General features: G+C 34.4%; 1 protein-coding gene across 4 annotated transcripts in view; it reads left to right on the forward strand.

Moving 5' to 3' along the window:
* LOC118181650 (uncharacterized protein CG43867-like) overlaps positions 1-19,904 on the forward strand; it is a 404,498-nt gene that overhangs the window by 235,415 nt on the left and 149,179 nt on the right. The window contains exon 1 of one of the 4 annotated variants that reach the window (XM_035350824.2): positions 8,117-8,252. The exons of 1 other annotated variant lie outside the window; for it this stretch is intronic. The gene's annotated coding sequence lies outside the window, so the exon portion shown is untranslated. Of the gene's footprint in view, positions 1-8,116; positions 8,253-10,169; positions 11,222-19,904 lie in introns of those variants that run through there. 2 more of the 4 variants (XM_035350825.2, XM_085807918.1) reach the window with 2 other exon arrangements.

Raw genomic sequence — 19,904 nt, forward strand, 5'->3', positions numbered from 1 at the left:
AGCACTGAGTCGATCTTTAAGTTCCTTCCTTGTGAGCTTTGTGTCATCTTTAGGGTAAAGCAAGAGAGTGTGTTTCGGTGGTGGTTTAGACACCTGTGCATAGGATCTTGAGACTGTTGGAGGTGTTGTTGTCGTGGACACACTGAGGAATCCAGGATCCGTGTTGGTGGCTGTGCTCGCTGTTGGTGGCTGTGGGCTCTGCGTAGGGCCTCTAATGGCTAATTCTTTGAGAGCTTCGAGGATGCCTAGTAGCTGTTCGCGTAGGTCCTTGGTTAATAGATGTTTTTTATCGCTGTAACTAACTGCAATTTCAGCAGCACTCGCGTACAGCGTGTCGATCTTATCTTTGTAGCTGATGTCTTTTGAATTGATCAGGGCTGACGCTTCAAATTTGCTATGGTACACCGACGTATCTGCCGATTTATCAGATGTCATTGTAGTGATTTTACTATTTGTGGTGCGCTGGTGGTGTTGCACTGTTTGATGAGCAGAGAAGCGCGTAAGGAAAGGTAAGATGGTTTGTACTCCATATAGGTGGGGATACCAGCTTACAGAGCGATGAGTGTAGCAAATATGAAACTTATTTGAAACATTATTAAATTAACAGGCATAAAGCAATGGTAGTAATAGCAATCAAACAGATAGTGAAAATAGTGCTTAATAATAAAACAGGTACCAAGAATAACTTATCTGCGCAATTAGGCTCACAATTAATGCACTAAATAGGATATCCGTATTTGAATACTTGCACTAGTTAGGAAATCACTATTTGAATAATTACACCTTTATGAACACATGCAGATAACACATGAAAATAAATTAGAGCATTATAATAAAAATAGTGCTTAATAATAAAACAGGTACCAAGAATAACTTATCTGCACAATTAGGCTCATAATTAATGCACTAAATAGGATATCACTATTTGAATACTTGCACTAGTTAGGAAATCACTATTTGAATAATTACACCTTTCCGGTCCATCACGTCCAATCCATCGACGGGCGAGTGATCTACTCAAATGGCTACGAACATCCAGTCCAAAATGAGCAGGCGCCCCATCATGTTGGAATCATATGTTCACAAGCTCTCCGTTGGTATAGCCTTCCATGCTGTTCGTATGGTGCCTACCACTCGGAACGAAAGCAATCCTCACTTTCTTCTAGCACTCTTTTGTACAACACCCCCTGGCGGCGTACAATGACGTTTCTGGGCAGGGGTTCCAATGCAATTTTAATCCGCCTATCTCCACCAGAAGTTTGTCGCAACATTTATGGGACACCCTGTATATATATATATATATATATATATATATATATATATATATATATATATATATGCACACGTACAGTCTTCGGAAAATGGACGATGCAGGGTTTTTTTTTTCCCCCTTTAAATGTGGATCAAAATTCTGAAAAGAGAGTACTATGAAAGCCATTTCAGCACTGCATGTAGAACTGTTTTGAAAACACAAAATTCAGTGTTTCATAAAGTCCTACTAAAGCTAAATCTTCGTTTAGTAAACTATTTATTATGCTTTAACAAGTTAAATGAAAAAAGTTGCGTAATTTCACATGAAAACTCACCAGTAGCCATGTGGATAAGATATCAGGATACGCTTAATTCGACACGGGTTCAAATCTCCGACTACGGGCCATGGACGTTTTTCTAGTTTTCTCCATCTGTGACATGGATACGAGCCAGTCATTAGAAAGATTATTAGAAAGGAAGGCATGAAACAGTTGGCCTTCGCGTGCTTTGCTTAGTCAAACCAACCAAGCACTCTGTCATGACGCTACTACCAAATTGTTTACGTATTCCTTAACGGTCAGCTTTAATTCGCACAGTGTTATCTGAATATGCAATCTTTTCTTTGAATTCTACATGAAATAATCAGGTCGGGAGAGGTCAGAGGATTATTTTGTCTGAATGAACGTTATGTAAAAATTCCATAGGTGTGTGTGTGCCGCGTCAACTTTACCGCCATCTTGTAAAAGAAAGTGCAGTAAATCTCATATTTTAACCGAGTAAATATAAGGAATGATCTCGTAGAAAGTCTGCATTTACAGTTTCACAGTTTGAAAATAATCCACGCACTTTTCCATCCTCCCTCAGTTTACTAAATGTTTCAAAATAATAATAATTCAACAATATAAAATTGTTTAATAAAACTTTTAGTTTTAAGGGGAAAAATATTTTTTGTAACACTAATGTAACCCCTTAAAGGTTTGTAACACTTTAATGGGTTTTATAACACTGTAGTGAAATTTTGAATTTAATATGTTTAACGCTATTTCATGATAGGCCACTCTTTCGTGTTTGGCGCATCAGTGAGATTTCCTTTTGTTAGGGGTGTCACGCGTATTGCCAGAACACTTGCATTATTTTCCTTTCCATAATTTGAAAAGTTATATAAATTATGTTGGATTTTATTCTCTTAAGCACTTAAAGACTTTCTGCTTCAAAGAAAACTATAACTTCGTGTAATATTTTCTCCGGGAAATAGGCTCGCATTCACTATTTATTTTACACAAAGGGAGCAAAAATCTTTGTAAAACCTGACAAATATCTGTTATTTCAGTCAGTAGCTTAAAATTTAAACTGAAATTCGCAAATCTGTAGACGACTAGACACTTTACGTTACATCAGATGTAGTGGCGTGAAGACTGAAAACAAATAAAAACATAACTGCTCAACCTTATTTAAAAATTGAATATATTTAGAACTCTTCCTTAACTCTTTCATAATTAAACGTGCTGAAAAAATAAAAGAATGTGACATAATATTGAAAATAAACTTGTCTGAAGAAGTTTTAAAAGTTATTTTCAAGCTAGTGGTTTTAAAGTATTTAGCTAAAATTTGTTAAAAAAACTAATTTTCGTATTCTTATATTTTAATTAAAGGCTTAGGCGTTCTTCCATTTTCATATATTTTTATTAGAAAATCTGAATTTATCATTTGTCCTCTTTCGATCTTTAATGCATTTTTATTAGAAATTTTGTACTCGTACTTTTTATACATTCTTGTGTATTTTTATTAGAAATTTATCATTTATTCTCTTTATACGTTCTTGTATATTTTTGTTAAAATATTTGTAGGGAATTCCTCCTCATTATTTTAAATTTGTATGTTTTTTGTTAAAAATTTTGATTCTTTATCATTTTTCCGCATCGTGTTTATTAAAAATATTCCTTCATTTGAAAGCTGGCGGTGAATGATGAGAACATCTGAAAATCGTCAAACCCAATTAATTTAGATCCATTTTTAATGTTTTATATTCATTTTATAAGGTATTTCTCCCGCCTTCTTAGCAAGCCTTTGTGGTGTAATAGTCAGCATGCTTGGCGCGTACTCGAGAAATTCCGAGGTTCGAGTCCCGGCGAGGGCATTGCGCATTTTTAATGTCTCCTGCTTAGAAATAACCCAGTGTCTGTGCAGTTTTATGCGTACTTATTAAAAAAAATATTTTTTGTCATTTCCTTGAACGAGTCCCTAATTTGCGGGGCCTCCCGTTTTTAAATTTTTACGGACATTTTTATGATTTTTGTTAAAAAATATGAAATTTGAAGTTTTTAAAAGTAAATGTGTGAGAAAAAATCATCACAATTTTAATTTGGATGCATTTTTATTGTTTTATGCCCATTTTATTAGAAAGTTTGAAATAAATGAAATCTTATCATCTTCATGATTGTATCGTCGCCCGATCATTTTTAAACTACTAATTTAATATCAAATGAAACTGTGTGTAAGTAAATAAATGATATAAAATACTAAGCTTTGCGAATGAAGTAAAATTGCCTATTTAACAGAAAACGTAGTCGTTTTGACGATGTTTTATAAAAATGTGTTCCAGCCTTATTTAAAGAAAGTCATTAAAATATTATGAATACAAACCCGTTAAGTTTCCTTTGCGTAATCTTCCATGAAGGCATCTCTTTCCTTAGACAAGTAGTCCTTCTGTGCTTTACCAGAATTCGCTAAACAAACATGCATTAAAAAATTAGTAGGAAATTCCAAAATTAGACAAAATATTAGGTTTGGTAAAGTGTTCAAACTGTAAATGAAAGTTTTATTTTTAATTGTCAAACATATTTCTTAAATTCAGAAATTTTACAATTTAATTGTATATCCTGAAAAAGATTTAGAGTAATTTTAGGCTTTGATAAATATTGTCAAACGTCAAGTGATCGGATAAAAAGTACTCATTAAAGTGGTACCTTGAGAAAAAAAAAAAAAAAAAAAAAAAAAAAAAAATAACTCTATATTAAAATATATTTGCCTGTATTCTTGTTATCACAATTTGTTGTTAATTTATTTACTTTTCTTTTCATTCATTGATTTTAACTAAAATTTTATTTTAAAATTTTTTATATTTTAATAATGGCATTTCATAAGATTCTTTTTAATTCCAGATTTGTGCGTATTAGGGCGTGGCACTTTGTAGGTTACGAGTTGAGCTCGATTAGGACACGCATCTAGTTTTTATAATCAATGCACCGCCTAGTTTTTGTAATAACACCTGGAATTTAAAATACTTGTTATCATGGTTAAAATCTGATCGGTAAAATATTGCGCTTGACAATCTTATTTTTAAGACAAAGCAGCAATGAAGTAAATCCATTGGGAAATTAATGGTTATTAAAGATATTTTGTCATTGCTTGATTTTCAAAGCTCTTTCCCAGTAGATACTATAGAGGAGCTTGGCGTTTTTGACGTGAAATTCTCATTTTAGTTTTCTCTTGTTGAAAGGTAGCAGATGCGAAGACTGCATTTCGTTTATACATTTACTCTTAAAGTCAATGCTTTTAAGTTAAGCAAGCAATGCAAATCAGCAGTTTTCGAAAGCATGAATGAAATTCAGTGGCTGGAAATGACTGTGAATGCAAATGACACTATACCAATCACGGTTGATTGTCCAAACGTATACTAATAGGCAGCCGATGAAAATGCCAGGATTCTAAACAGTTTGAGAAAGTTAATTTAAATGCTGATATGAAATGTTTATAACTTTTGTAGGATAATTTTTTATGACTGTCATGATTCTAGAGCTGAAAGAAGACGAATGGCAGATATTGAGAACTGGCGTGCTATCGGACGCATTGAAGCAGGGTAGGGAATCAAAGATGTCGGTCTTTTCTTTGGTTTAATCATTCGATAATTTCTCGAAAGTCAAAGCAATTCCAAACAGTCTGGAGACCTGTATCGGATCGATCAAAAAAAGGACTACCATTCCTTCTGAAAATTGTTATGTTGCTGTAAGAGTCTAGCAGAATCGACGAGCGACCTCCACAACTGTTGCATCCATGGTTGCAACGACAATTGGTAATGTACGAGTAGTTTCTGCCGAAGGATTTATTGCTGTGGTGTGATTTTTCTCACTTGTCTGACAGTGACTTCTGAAAAGCCCGCGATATTCATCGTGGTAAGGTCAGCAAGATTACTCCTGTCGTTTACAAAGCCTTGAGCACCATTCAGGTGACCATACAGTACGACTTCGCTCATATCCACTCCCCAGTTTTGAAGGACAGTACCCCCGGGGGGGGGTCCGAGGGTGCCCCATCCCTATTCCCCTACAGAGGATTTTCGACTAATCGTATATTTAGAGTGCCCTCATGCCGCACGGACATTTACAGACATTCATGCCTTCTCCGTGATTCGAACTCGGGCTCTTTGGTATCGCAGTAGATTATCCTAACGACTATACCGTCTGTGCTGCCCATTGAAAATTCTTTGGGATGCCATCGAGCGTACCGTCTCTGCAAGTATATCTAGCCAGTCACACATAGTTGGAAATGGAGGAATGGTCATTGGAAACATCTGCGATGTTTGATCACCTCCTTGAAAGCATGGGCAGTAGCTGTAAAGTTTATGTGAAGGTCCTAGGTCATCTTATAGCTTAGTCTTGTTTGTTTAACTTTAAACATCAATTTGTTAATGACCCAAATGTGACGTCGCCATATAATTTACGAAAATTAAATATTTTTTCCATCTGTGTTCATAATACTTGTTTTCTTTCACGCATAAATACATTTGCTATCTTCATGTGGAATATTGTGTTAATCAAAGCTTTACTTTTCTATTTTTGTTGATTTTACCATTGCGGGTTTAATTTTTGGAAACCAATGTATATAAAACACTGGTATGAAAGATTTATGATCTCATTTTTCAAGTCTTCGTTGTTTTCAAATTTATTGTGAATATAATGCTGCTACCTTGTAAGATTCTCACTAGTGTATTTCTCAGTTACTGTAGAAAGGGATGAATCTTAAGAACTAGTTAGCGAATAATCATTCGCTAACTAGTTCGTGTAACAAGAAACAACAAGATGGAAGGGTAACTAACCCTTTATTATTCCAATAAGATTTATCAAATCTCCGTCTTGGAGTGTACAATCAAAGCCGACACTTGGGCTTGAACTTAAGAGACTAGAAATTAAACTAAAAGTAAGATTAACTAAAGAAATATAGCCAAAGCTATCAAGATTCTAATCGAGTTGGGCCCTTAACTCTATTTGACTATGAAGTTTATCAAGGGCCTGAGTACGGCCGAGCGTAATAACAGCTTTGAGAGAGAGAGTAGCCAAAAGGCAGACGCGCGCAAATCAGAAACTCGGATTCTCTCTAACTTTGCTAGTAGACTTCCGTGGTTTAAATACCGCTCCTCCTCATTAAGTATTCAGAATAATTCCAAAACTACGTTCTGGCCGGAAGTAGTAAGTTGAAGTTAAGAATTTGACAGGAAAGGAACTTTAACTTAAAATTTAACTGGTAATAAAATTAACATAATCCTTACAACCTGTTTAAATTATATTTTTCATTTCTAATATTTAAAATATCACGAGAATTATTTTTCGAGGCTATCGGTAATTATGCTATCAGAGGTTGTGCGACCAAACTTAGCGGTATAGCTTTGACAGGAACTAGTTGATCACACAGTTCCTTGTTGTGACACAGTCAATACGATTGGCGATTATTGGACGCTAGGCTGTCTCGCCGATGGATCAAATTATGAGCAAATTATGGACGTTTTGGGACTGAATTGTTTTTGCCGAGTAAGGGTACATAAAATTCACCACTTTTAAAATCTTCTTGGGGCGTTGGTGGGTGGGAGAGTGGAACAAGACCTTTGGATTCCTACTCCCGCGGAGCCCTTGGTTGCAACATTTTATTTTTATGACTGACTGTTTTTTTTTCCCGTGGGGGGGGGGGGTCGCGAATTAAAAGTAGACCGCCTTTTTATTCTTTTCTAAGTCTCCCCTTTTCGCGTCCTTTCTATTAGTATCATAGATAAAATGAGGTAAATTATCGATATCACAAGATTTTCCGCGATTTATATATCTCGATCATTTCAGGTCATAGCATTCTTCCTCAATGCTATGCTATTGTTTTTGGTTTGCATTTTACTGCAGACTGTTTATGTAGCAAAAAGAAATAAATAAAATCTCTTGTCTATTATCTGGCTCTGTCGTAAATGAATATACGGGATTTAAAAACAAGAAAATAAGTTTGATAGAATTTTATGCATAGTATGTGAGTAAATTATACGGTTGCGGGGAATGTGCAAGAGAAAGTTATTATTTTTAAACTTTTTTTTAACTATTTAGTACAGTAGTATTTTAATTTATATAAATGGTTGATTTAAATGTTCGTAATATTAATATAATAATTCTTAATATTAATGTTCTTAATTCACGGTATTCAAATATCAAGATGCACGTTTATGCATATACATATATATATTAATCTCTTTTGCTTGTAAAAAAAATTGCTTGCGGGATGCAGTAAATTGCAGTTCTGTGCAGGTGAGACCTGAGGCTAAGATGTTTAGAGAATATTACTTAATGTTATTACGTTAATAACTATAAAAGTCAGAAGGATATATATATATATATATATATATATATATATTATTTAGAATGTTTTATTATTATACGGAGTGGAGAATTTCGTGCTGGGAGAATCCCATTTTGTATTGATGCTTCAGAAATATCGCGATCCTATTAGCCGATAAATGCTTAACTTAGAGCAATTGGCGGTGAATTTCGTCCTGGCAACCCTGAGGCCTTTTGCGCGTGCGGAACCATAGCCGTTGGACATTATTGTGGCAGTGTTTGCAGCTGCTGAAAACCCGTCACAATCACTCATTCTCTTTAGGGAGCTGTGGCTCGCGTCTTTTGTGCTACTTATAAACTTTGCCGTTTCTCTTTAGGCTTAACGCGACGCTGTGAGATGCATAAAATGTTGCTGGAGAGGTATGCTGCAAAAACTTTTATCTTTAGATCATTAAAGCAATATTATTGCGCTTATTTATAGATATCACTTCGTAATTTAAAACGCTCTTTGTGTATGCTTGTTTATGCGGAACCTGAGCCCTTAGTGTTTTTTAATATGTACATAATATATTACTTCTAAGATTTCTCCTCTTTTTACCTTTTTGCTACATTTATGCGGTTTCATGTGTTCATATGCTTTCAAAAATGAGATTCCAAATCCTTTTGTATTTTCTGTTCATGAAGAATTATCAAAGCCAATGTAAAATTATTCTTTAACTTTTTATTCTTCTGTTTGCGTTTTTTGACTTCCGTATTAATGTGATAATTACGTACTTAAAACTTAGATTTAGAATTTTTTTTTTTTTTTAAATATGGGTTTAAAATACGTAACCGAGTTTCAGTTGCTTGTTCATTGGTTTGAAATTAAGCATAATTCATCCATGCATTGGAAGAATGTTCTGTTCAAGAAGTATGTTCTGTGCATTTAGAGAGAAGAGAACATGGGTCTCTCTTTTTCAAAGGGCTGCTTGAAGCGTAGAGATTTATGTTGCAGTCTCGCGCAACGTTGTAAATATTTCTCTAAAACTAACAATTATTTAAAATTATTTTTTTTCTTTTTTGTTGATATACTTGTGTGAATGTATTAATGATTCAAGTTTCATTATAATTGATGCTTTATTAATACTTAAGCCGCTTTAACTAAGAGCATAATTTTTCTGATTTTGCCTAAACTCAGTTTTGTTGTTTATTGGTTTGTGTTTCGTATTTAATATATTAAAGCTGTGCCTGAAAAAAAATTCAGTTATTAGTAAGAATTATGGAAAAATAGTTTGATAATGACTATTTCATTAGCTGCAAATAAATATTGGATTTTCATCGTATCTCCGATTGTGTAATTTTGTTATTATCGTTCATAAAGAGCAATTTTTATTACCTTTTGAAATATGGCATTATTTACTTTTAATATGAACATGTTAGAGTTGCGTGTTTTGTGCTGAATAAATTTAACATTTTCGTTTCGTATTTTCTTTTTTGAATATCTTAATTATACCTCATTTTACGATTTTATTTCATTTAAAATGTTAGTCATAATTGTAAATCAGCAGTGTGTGAACCAATTGAAGAATGCGATAGGATTTTTTGCTTCTTTTTTTCCCAATGGCAGATTATGAACAATTACAAATGTAACTCGGTTTATTAATCTATACAAGGCCGGATGCGGTGGTCTCTTTATTATGGAGGCAACTAATAGGTGGGCCACTATCGCCTTTCCTATGAAGGGGACGGACAGTTATATAACCATGCCTTCTCCGGGATTCGAACCCACGCCCTTCGCCATCGCAGTCAGCTTCCCTGACCACTATACCGACTGGGCGGAGGATTTTTTGCTTCTTAAATTGGGGAAAAAATCGGGGTATTTACTGAGATAAAAATGTAACATAAGCTCTTGAATGTGCTGTTTTTCTTATATATCTGAAAATCATATATTTTATCATTTTAATGCTCTCTGTTAAAACTTCCCTTCAATTATACTGTTCAGTTTTTGATCAAAACTCTTTTAATGAAGGAAACTAATTATATTAAGATCTATTAAGAAATTTGTATTTCCGCGAATAATCTGTCATTCTAAAGTACCCAGTCTTTAATTATTCGCCTGAAAGTTTTTAAGAGTCAAATAATTGTCTTACAAAATTAATGTAAACGGTACGGTATTTTTTTAATACTGTGTTCAGACTGGTTGATGCTTTCTGTTTTAATTGCCAAGCACGGTGTTTTTGTGTGTAAACAATGAAATCTGGCGTCTGGAGCAATAGGCTGCCAATGATTGGGTTAGTCCCGGATGACGTAATCAAGCTCTATCCGTGGTTAGATGTATGACATCACTCTGTAATGAGACTTGCGCGATTGTACGCTTGTACCGAGGGATATCGATTGAAATTTCGAATACGAATTTTGGAATGATTCCTAAAAACCTGATAAAAGCTCTTTATTTGTTAAATAAGTCCGTTTCTGTTACAGAATATTCTGTAATAGAAATATATTTTTTTATCTAATATTCACATTTTGTTTTCAGTTGTATAAGATTTCGTAACTTTAGGTATTTTCTTCGTAATTGGAAAGGTTAACTCGTGATTGTCTGTTATAAAGCTGTTGTATAGCAGCTGAAGCATTTTTTGTTTGTATATGATATTCGAACTTGAGTAAAACACTGTGGTGTATCTGCATTCAAATATCTCCAAAGCAAATGTGTATCTTCAAAGCATTTTATTTTGTTTTGACGTTTTCAATGTTCAAGTAAGAAGTGATGGGAAAATTATTGTTGATTTGTTATGTAACTGATTATTGCAAATATCTGCTTAAGGAGAGGGAATGCCTTCTGAAAGGACTTTCTAAAGCGAACTAGCTCATATTTAGGTGACATATGGAAAAAAACCACGAAAACTTCCATGCAGCTATCCCATCCATCCGCTGCAGTTTGAGCAAAAATTGTGATACTAGGTTTCAGCAATCTTATCCATTTGATCACTGAATTGCGAGTTATTTTATTCAAGCAAATTGTGTGCTCTGTTATCTTAGATTTTTGTTATTGAAAGCTTTTAGTTGGTATTATTAGTTTTTTTGCAGATACTGTTGATCTGAGAGAATATATAATAAAATTTTCAGTGTCACGAATGTGATTATTTTGATTTGTAGCTTAGATTTTCTTAATTCATTTTTATCTAAAATTCTTCTTTAGTTAACTTGAATCTGCACAATTATTTACTCCTTTTAATAGCATTTTCAACCTCATAGTAGAAAAAGTATTGTGCTATGCCAAAGTTTCTTTTTAATCATCTGAGGACATACGTTTTTAAACCAGGACATACAACGAAGCACTTTTCAGACATCAAGGAAAAACAGATATCACTGCGCTTTTAAGCAAGGCTGTACAAAAATTTGCTAAGAGGGTGTGTAGTTAAAATATTTTGATGTTATAATTATTTCATTCTGTTTTATCTTTAGTGCATTTTGGTCTTCATTTGGGCGAAAAAATCTTAAAAAAGAAACTGTTGACGAAGAAGCTTGCTTTAAACCTGAAATGCATACGCTACAAAATTTTCTGATTATGTCAGCGCACATTCTGTCGGAAGTTTAGAGTTCATATTTAATTTTGTCTGTAAATTGTCTTAAAAACTAATATGTTACCATATATTTTAGTAAGAGTGTTGTTAGCTTACGTAAAAAGGCTTTAATCTCCATGCCAGCTTGCCATCAGTTATGTGACACGCTGCTTTATTCGTACACAAGGGCTAATAGATAGACATCATCGTAATGTAGGAAAGAGAAGCTCGCCAATTTTAAATTTAAATTTAAAAAATTATTATGTAGATGGAATTGAATTTTGTGTGCAAATGGTAACGACGCAGTGTCATCATTTAAGTGTATTAAAATTACAGATGCAAAATTTCTAAGCATTTATTATTGAAAGAACCAATCCTAAAATATAACCTGAATTCAGTTTTCTTTTGATCATACGGATTACTCAAAAGTGTCTTTAAATAACTGAAATTTCTACTGTGAATTATCTAGCGAGATACGATTTTTGAAAAATGTTTGCAAAACAAAGGGGCGGGGAATTTCATAGCCAAAGGTTTAAAAGTACTTTTGATTTCGCGACAGTCTGTAAGGAATGGATTAACATCCTACTTTTAATGTGATGTATTTTATTAGTCTGTTGTAACTTAGTGTTTTCTAACTCATAAATGAAGACTGTAAATATTCTATGAATTCATTTATAAAATAGATGCGGATAGTTACTGCACTTATTCGCTAGCCTTACATTGGCAGGAAAATTGGATAATTTATTGACGTTCGTTTATAGAGAGCGAGCCTTAGAGTTCTGGAGATGAATGAATCCTTTAATAGAACATGTGCATTCGTCTGGAATCTCCGAATAATGAAATGATACGCTGACCGTCGTCCAATAAAAGAACTTTGATGGAATACCATTCACTGTTAATTTTTTTTTTTGCTGAAATGTAGTTTTATTTATTTATTTATTTATTTTTGGCTTACCCTCTGCCTAATTAAAATGCTGATAATTTGCTCCAAATTCGTCTTTTTGCACAGGAATGAGCTGATTGAAATTATTTTGCTGGGATTTTGATACTACACATATAGCTCAAATACTACACAAGCTTTCATGCTATATCTAAATTATCACTGAGGCAAGAGGATGGCATACTAGTTATTGAACTTACCTCTTTAGTATCTTCTAAAACTTATGAGTATTACATAATTTATTATTTTTTGCTCATTTTCACAGCAGAGTGCGTTATACTTTAAATGAAAATTTCTTCGAAATTTTCATTTAAAGCAAGCATTCTTTGTTGCGTCCCCTTCTTAGTAGTGTGTACTATCTTAGCAGTGTGAATCTATGCAGATTATCCACATTGAATCCGCGGGCCACATGTGGCCCGGCGAGTTTACATATGAAACCTGAAACGAAATTTGGTAACGTAACTTTCAAGCAAGATTTGGAAAGCACCTGTGCTGTAGTAAAATTAAGAATTTTCAAGCGCATTATAAAATTTAAATTGTACGTATCTTGTTAAGCTATAATTTTTGTGATGCCACTAGTAATAGCTATTACAGTACAACTGTTTCTGAATACATCAATGTAAATAAGCATCATGGTTGCATGACCTGAATTAGTTGTGCATTTGCACACGCGTCAACTGTTGTGGTTTTGATTTTTGATTATTTTAATTTCAAACGTAATTTCTAGAATTTAAATATTCATAGTGCCGCCGTGATGAAAATTATAATAAATGTTGTGAAGCGCTCCTGAGAACTGAACCATATAAAATTTTAAAAAATATTTGAAGAAATTAAAGATCATTCTAGCAGTATTGTTTTGCATGTCTCGATGCAATTGTTAAGCAGAAAGAAATTCGGGATTTTTTCCCTCCGCACCCCTTTGTGCCAATAAAGTATTGAACAAAAAAACAATGAAGAAGAGTGGGAATTTAAAAAGAATTCCCCCCCCCCCACCTGTGCGACATCACAGAAAAACTTAGCAATCGCAGTCGTCGGTGAAAATAAAAGTACTTTGCCGATGGCAAACGAAGTATTTTCTTTTGAAGAGAAATCAAGTATTTGTTATGAGAAAATAAAAGAAAACTATTGTATAATTTTCCTACCAACATACAAGTTATTACAGCAGTTATTGGGGGGGGGGAGGGAATCTGCATTGAGAAGCGAATATGCAGCGCTGTTTTCCGAACTGATAAAGCTAGGAAACGATTTGGAGATTATTTTTAAAGAAAGCCGAAGAGATGATGCATATGCAGAATCATGGAAGTTAGTATTTAAAAAAATGCAGGGTTATATAAATGGGTGCAAAAGATGCTTATGCTAATATACATAGGAATCGACTTACTGATTCTCGCTTTGATGATGTATTAAGAGAAGCGTGTAGCAATTATAAAACTGATTTTTGAAAAATATTGAAAGGTTTTTCCTATGTCAGAAATCTCAGTAATGTTTAAGAAGGCATTTGCATACATTGGTGTTTATTTCTTATTTTTACATTATTAAAATTCTGCGGTATTCGCCGCCCAGACGGGAGAGTGGTAAGCGACTCTAACTGCCGTAGCGGAGGGCCCGCCTTCGAATCCCAGAGAAGGCATGGTTGTAAATTGTCTGTCCCGTCATAGGTCCCATCCCCCCCCCCCCGTTAAAGTATAGTCCGCTTGCAGAAAGAAGTTTGAATGAAACTTTTTTTTTAAGATACTCGCTGTTGTGAATTCAGTAAATGAATGGAGAGAAACTAACAGTATTCTCAACGAATGCAACCTCTGTCGAGCAGTTTACTGGAGCAAAATTATAACTCTTCTCATTCCTCCCGTTGACGCTCCAGTTTCGTACCTGATGGATATTTTCTGCTCCTCTAAAAGAAATCTGGCTTTGAAGCATACCATTACATTCCAAGAGACCTATATTATCTGAAGGAATATGCGTAGAATGCTAAACGATAAGAAAGTTCGTCATTTCAGATCTCGCCTTTTTTATAAATTCCGTCTCATTTCAATCAGTTATTGCGTTAATGTGAATAAGAGGTAAAGAGGAAGGACCACTAACTGGTACACACATATGGGATGGAAACCTTATGTCCACTATTATTAAATGCCTTTCAATGGTCGAGGTAGGGAAGATTGTTAATGGACATAACGTTCGAATTTATAAAAGCTTTTTAATTCTCATTTTATTCATAATGGGGGGAGGACGTAGAAACGTATTTTCGGTTTAAAATATTCATTTACTTGCAAAACGTTTCATAGAGCATGTGCATAAATATTGCAAAATGCTTAATTTTATTGATAAGGATGTAAGTTTCCATTTTATGATCTGTTTAAGTTGACCTATTTATGTCTATAATAACAAATATCGAATAGAAGGTATTGTTTCAAATTTTAAAAAAATGGGAAAAAAAGTTTTCGTAGAATGATTTGAAGACTGGTAAAATTTCCAAATCACTTAAACTTATCATTAACTGACTTAAGTCGCGAAACATTGGTAAGTCACCTTAGGTGTTGTCCCTCCGACTGAACGAGCATGCTACGTTAGGTTTTTCTCGTTTTGTGTATATGTAACACAAACAGGAACTAGTTTCTTTTAAAAAGGCCTCCACAAGAGCATTCTTTCTAATAGATAGTCAGTTGTTTAGGTATCATTAAATAATCTAATTTGATCGAAATCTTTTTAAATTAGGAAACATTTTTATTCTTTACAAATTATTATCAAGAGCAATTTTCCTTTGTTTTTCTTGCTCTATTTGTAATGTTAGTTGTCACTGTACGTACGACTGTCTTTATTCATGCGTCATCGAGCATTAACCTTACTGTAATCATTGAAGTATATGTCGTTTATTTTGAAACTCAAATCAAGTATAAAGTGTTAAAGAAAATCATTAGACAACATTGATTTCTTAATTAGCCTCTAACTTTGTAAAACGTTTCGAGCTACACACAGAATACCATGCTTTTCTTCATTTGGTCATTTAAAATTCCAATAAAGGAGAAATTGCTGCAAAAGGGGAAAAAAATTCAAAGAACGATAGCCCATGATAATGAAAGACTGATATTATCAAGGTGAGGGGTTTCCATTATTTATGCATAATTAAATATTTGTGTGTATTATCATGAAATTTGACAAGTAGTAATGACTTGCCTTTCTTTCTGCTATCCGTAAAAAAACAAGATTTTCATTTATTAAAATCTAGATCTGTTTAATTGATTTTAATCGAAAAATAGCCGTAATAGTTTGCTATTATTATATCTAAAGACTTCATCCGCATTTCAATTGATCTTTTAATGTTGCAATTTGATAGCTTAATAAATTTTTCTCTAGAAAATGCATGTGATGTATTGTTAAAATTGTATTCCATATTCGTACTGACAGTGCCATGAAGAATGATGGGTGAAGAAAATAGGTGTGTGATGATGTGTTAAAATTTTATTTAACGAGGGTTTTATGCTCTCATTTATTGAGCTTGTTAGCTAAAAATGAAAAGTCGAGAAGTACTGTAGTGCATAGTTTAAATACCTGAAAACTGAAGCATTGTGAGTGTATATTTTTTGGACTGATACAAACTGTATGTTAGTTTAAATAATACAGTGTTTTAATTAAGGAAATGTCATGGAATTAGAAATTTCGCATTATGCAGCCGTGTCGCATTTCCTCAAATTTTTTCAGAAGTTCTCTCATGAATTTAAAGAATCGGATGTGTTTATGCATGCTTATATGCTTATGCTTATGAACTGTTTAATGGGGAAAAGGAAAGCTTACTGCACTTTTAGACAAAATGGGTCGGAAAAATTTGCAACGGAAACATCACGCTAATAACGGGAATGATACCCTCTAGCTGAAAAGCATGCTTGACAACGGCAAGGCTAGCTGGTAATAATGTCGTTGATCACTTGTTGTGGCAGGAGCGCCCATTCCTTTATTGGTGCATGTTGGAGCTCGTGTCACACAATCCTCACATATTTCTATTGGGTTCAGGTCCGGTGATCTAGCAAGCCATGGTAGTTTTCACAATGGAATAGTTTCACTCTCCAGCTAACTCCTTATCACTTGATGTCTATGATGGCGGGCGTTATCGTCCATAACTATGGTGTCAGTACCGATTGCAGCGATAAAAGGATGCACGAGAGAGTGTAGAATTTCTTCGCGGTATTGGTCTGCTTTGGTGGAAGCACCAGGAATCGTAGAGGTCGGTGCGTCCGTTCGTTGCTATCCCACCCTGTAACAGTAATTCTTCTCCTCTGTAATAGTCTCTTTCAATCATGTTTGGTGCCACATAGCGTGTCCCTGGCGCTCGTCATATCATTGCCCTTCAGGAATCATTCTGGATGTTAAATCGAGACTCATCTGTAAAGAGTATGACCCCCCCCCACTGCTCTGGTGTCCAACTACGATGTTCATGGGCCCAATTCAACCGTGCTTTGATATGCGATGGGGACAAAGGACACAAACCACAAGTCGTTGGGCGTACAGTCCACTTCCATGCAGTCGACAGGACACAGTTTGGGAGGATATGAGCCATTCTGCATCAGCAGAGAGATGCGACGCCAGCCGACACCTTCTAGATAGTTAAAGAAGGTTTCTTCGAGATGGTGTTATGCCAGCTGTGGTGCTATTAGTGATCTACAGTGTCTTTCTTACACATAGCAACAGGAAGTGATCATCTGCTGTTGGAGTAATCCTCCAGTGTCCGGACTCATGTCTTCTACAAGGTTTTGATCCCTATGGTAACGATTCCACTGCTTATTGATGGCACTACCATGCCCAATTGGATGTCTCGCAACAGCGGATTGTCTTGCCCCAGTTTGCAACATCCTGAAAGCCCTCCAATGCATTTCATCGTGCAAACGGTGTCTTCAACTCACGCTTTCCGCTTTGAGTATGTCGGACTGACACATAGGTTCGGCATGCTCCTTTGATAAGCCATTGTGGTGTGATTGCGGGATTGCGTTTTATGCTAATTTTGGTTTTCTATTTGCATTCGGGGATGCGTTTTATACTATGCATTCGGGTATGCGTTTTATACTAATTTTGGTTTCCTATTTGTGAACTGCTACCTTATATGCAGATTGTATGCTTTAATTCTCCTTTTTACATTTGTAGCTTTTCTTTTACCGTTTGTTGCTTATTGTTTAGCATGTGTGTATATTTTGATAATAAAAGACAAAGCATCATTGTTTTTTCATTAAGGTTAGTTCTGAGCATTTTAATTTGTAACTTTATTGGGGAAGCTCTATATACTGCAACAAAATTTTTAATGGAATGGCATTTACTGAATCCACTAAGTGTGGTGTTGGAAGTTGTTTTGTACTTATTTGCTATGAGTACAGCCCTTGTTTCAAGATCATGTTTTTAGCACTGGAAAAGATAAACTGGGAAAAGATAGCGATGATTTGTGCAAGACCGAGTCGCTACATCAAATGTGTATCGCAATATCATTGAACATTATTGTGTCGTAACACCTTGTATTCTTCGTCTACTGACTAAAGCTAAATGAGGCTCCTTGTTTAGTGAAAGATCTAAAGAATGTCAACTTAATGAAACAGAGAATAATAATAATATAACAGATAATAATGTATAGGCTTTTTGGTTGTCAAGGCTAATTGCAGTATCTGAAATGTTTTCTCAGCATTTAAATGTTCTGAAGGAGGATGACGGAAGTCGTCGCTCAGTAATTTTTAATGAGAGTGTTGCATATCTTTAGATAATTCTAATTTTTGATAACATATATAAAAAAAAAACAAGTTTGTCAGAAGTAGAGTTGCGTCATAGCTACATAATTTTTCTGTACTAATTTTTACTAATTGCTTACTGTAAGTAATGTTTTGTAGGACATTAATGCTTTATAAATTACTATTTTCTGGATAGACACTCATTAATAGTCAATGAACCATCATTTTACATTTTAAAATCATTTTGTGCGCACTGATGTCTGTGTTCACTGAATTTGTGAGGTATTTCATTCTGAATTTTCATAACATGTTTCCCTGTTTCTTGTTTGTAATTAATTGCATTGATGAAATGTTAGTGATATTTTCTTCACTTTTATTTGCAGTTCGGTCTGTTTTTTGGTAATAATTACTTCTCAAATTATGACGCAGGTAGGCAAGTCTCGTAATTAATGCTCAAGTAGAATTCTTTCTTAGCTGCTGCTTTTCTACAATGAAATAAATAAGGATGCTTACCATTTAAGAAGAATCATTTTAAAATATGTTTTAGGTGATTTGGATGTTTATATTCAGACACCATTTCTTTTACAAGAAAAGTATGCTTCAAGTACTATGCTTTATAAATAAATCTGTATATTTATTTTATATACCACTGTTTATTTTAGAAGATTTTCTTTTCTAACTTGGGCTTGGATTACATTTTATTTCTTTTGCATAGTGCTTAGTACAGTGTTGAGATTTGCAAAGGGATTAAAACTTTTTTATTTAACCGCCTGTTTTTGTAAGACTATTGCTTCTTTATTAACACTATCAGTGCCATCAAATTCATTTATAATATCTAGAAGATTTTCTCCTTGTTGCCATTAATAAAATGGTAGTGTTCTCTTCGTTTATTTCTTCTACCTCTTAACCCTGCCGAACTCATCAGTTTTCCACTTATCTAGGCATGCAATAACTAAAATTTAGATATTGAAATAAACCAGTAGTTGATCAAATGCAGGACCACAAATGATAAACATATATGCTAACCATTGCATCAAAATGCATATGGGAGAAATAATATGACACCTTGAAAGTTTTCGAACTTGTTTGACCTGATGAAAGTTGACTTTGTTGATTGTAAAGTTTTAAGACAACTTTGTGATCTCAGGATGGAGAGTGACATTTTTTCTGAGTAAGTGGACCTATGGACAGCGGTGGATAAGTCGTGGTAGCCCCCTTCATTGGCCTGCCAGATCCCTGGACTTATCATGCGTGGACTGCATCTGGGGTCACATGAAGAGTTTGGTGTATGAGATGCCCATTGCTTCAGTTGAACACCTCATCGATCGAACATCTATAGCTGCCGGGAGGATATATGAATTGCTGGAATACTCCAGAACGTAAGGAAATCCATGCAGTGCAGCTGTCAGGCCTATGACTTCTGGTTGTAATTTCGAACAACTGATGTAATACAACCTTTCAATAAAATATTTTCTGTCCCACTAATGTGTTGCTCTTTCTTTTCTTTTCCTCTGCTTCTTTGTACTATAGCTCACAATGCAGCATTTGTGACTATGCATTCCAATGGCATTCTGAGTCATCTCTGTACCTCCTACACACCCTGCAAGTTTGTCAGTCTAGTAGTGAATCACCCATACTATAAATTTATGCTGTTGTAAGTCCTTTTGAGAGAGGTAAAGTAATCTGAATCGCAAACAGTGTCCTGCTGTTATATAAATACTTGGCATTGCCAGAAGCTATCAATAAAAAATTCCTATTCCATAAAGTGAAATATTATTTTGCCTTCCCTCTCCAAAAAAATTACAATAATTGCATTCTTAAACCAGTGCTATTAATAATTGTGCTCATATTGTGGGCACAGCCAAAATGCTGTTTTCGAAAAGCTTTTAAA

Source organism: Stegodyphus dumicola, chromosome X1 (genome assembly GCF_044657685.1).
Source record: "Stegodyphus dumicola isolate Sdum_Otavi_A_Nest chromosome X1, ASM4465768v1".
Classification (NCBI taxonomy): Eukaryota; Metazoa; Arthropoda; class Arachnida; order Araneae; family Eresidae; genus Stegodyphus; species Stegodyphus dumicola.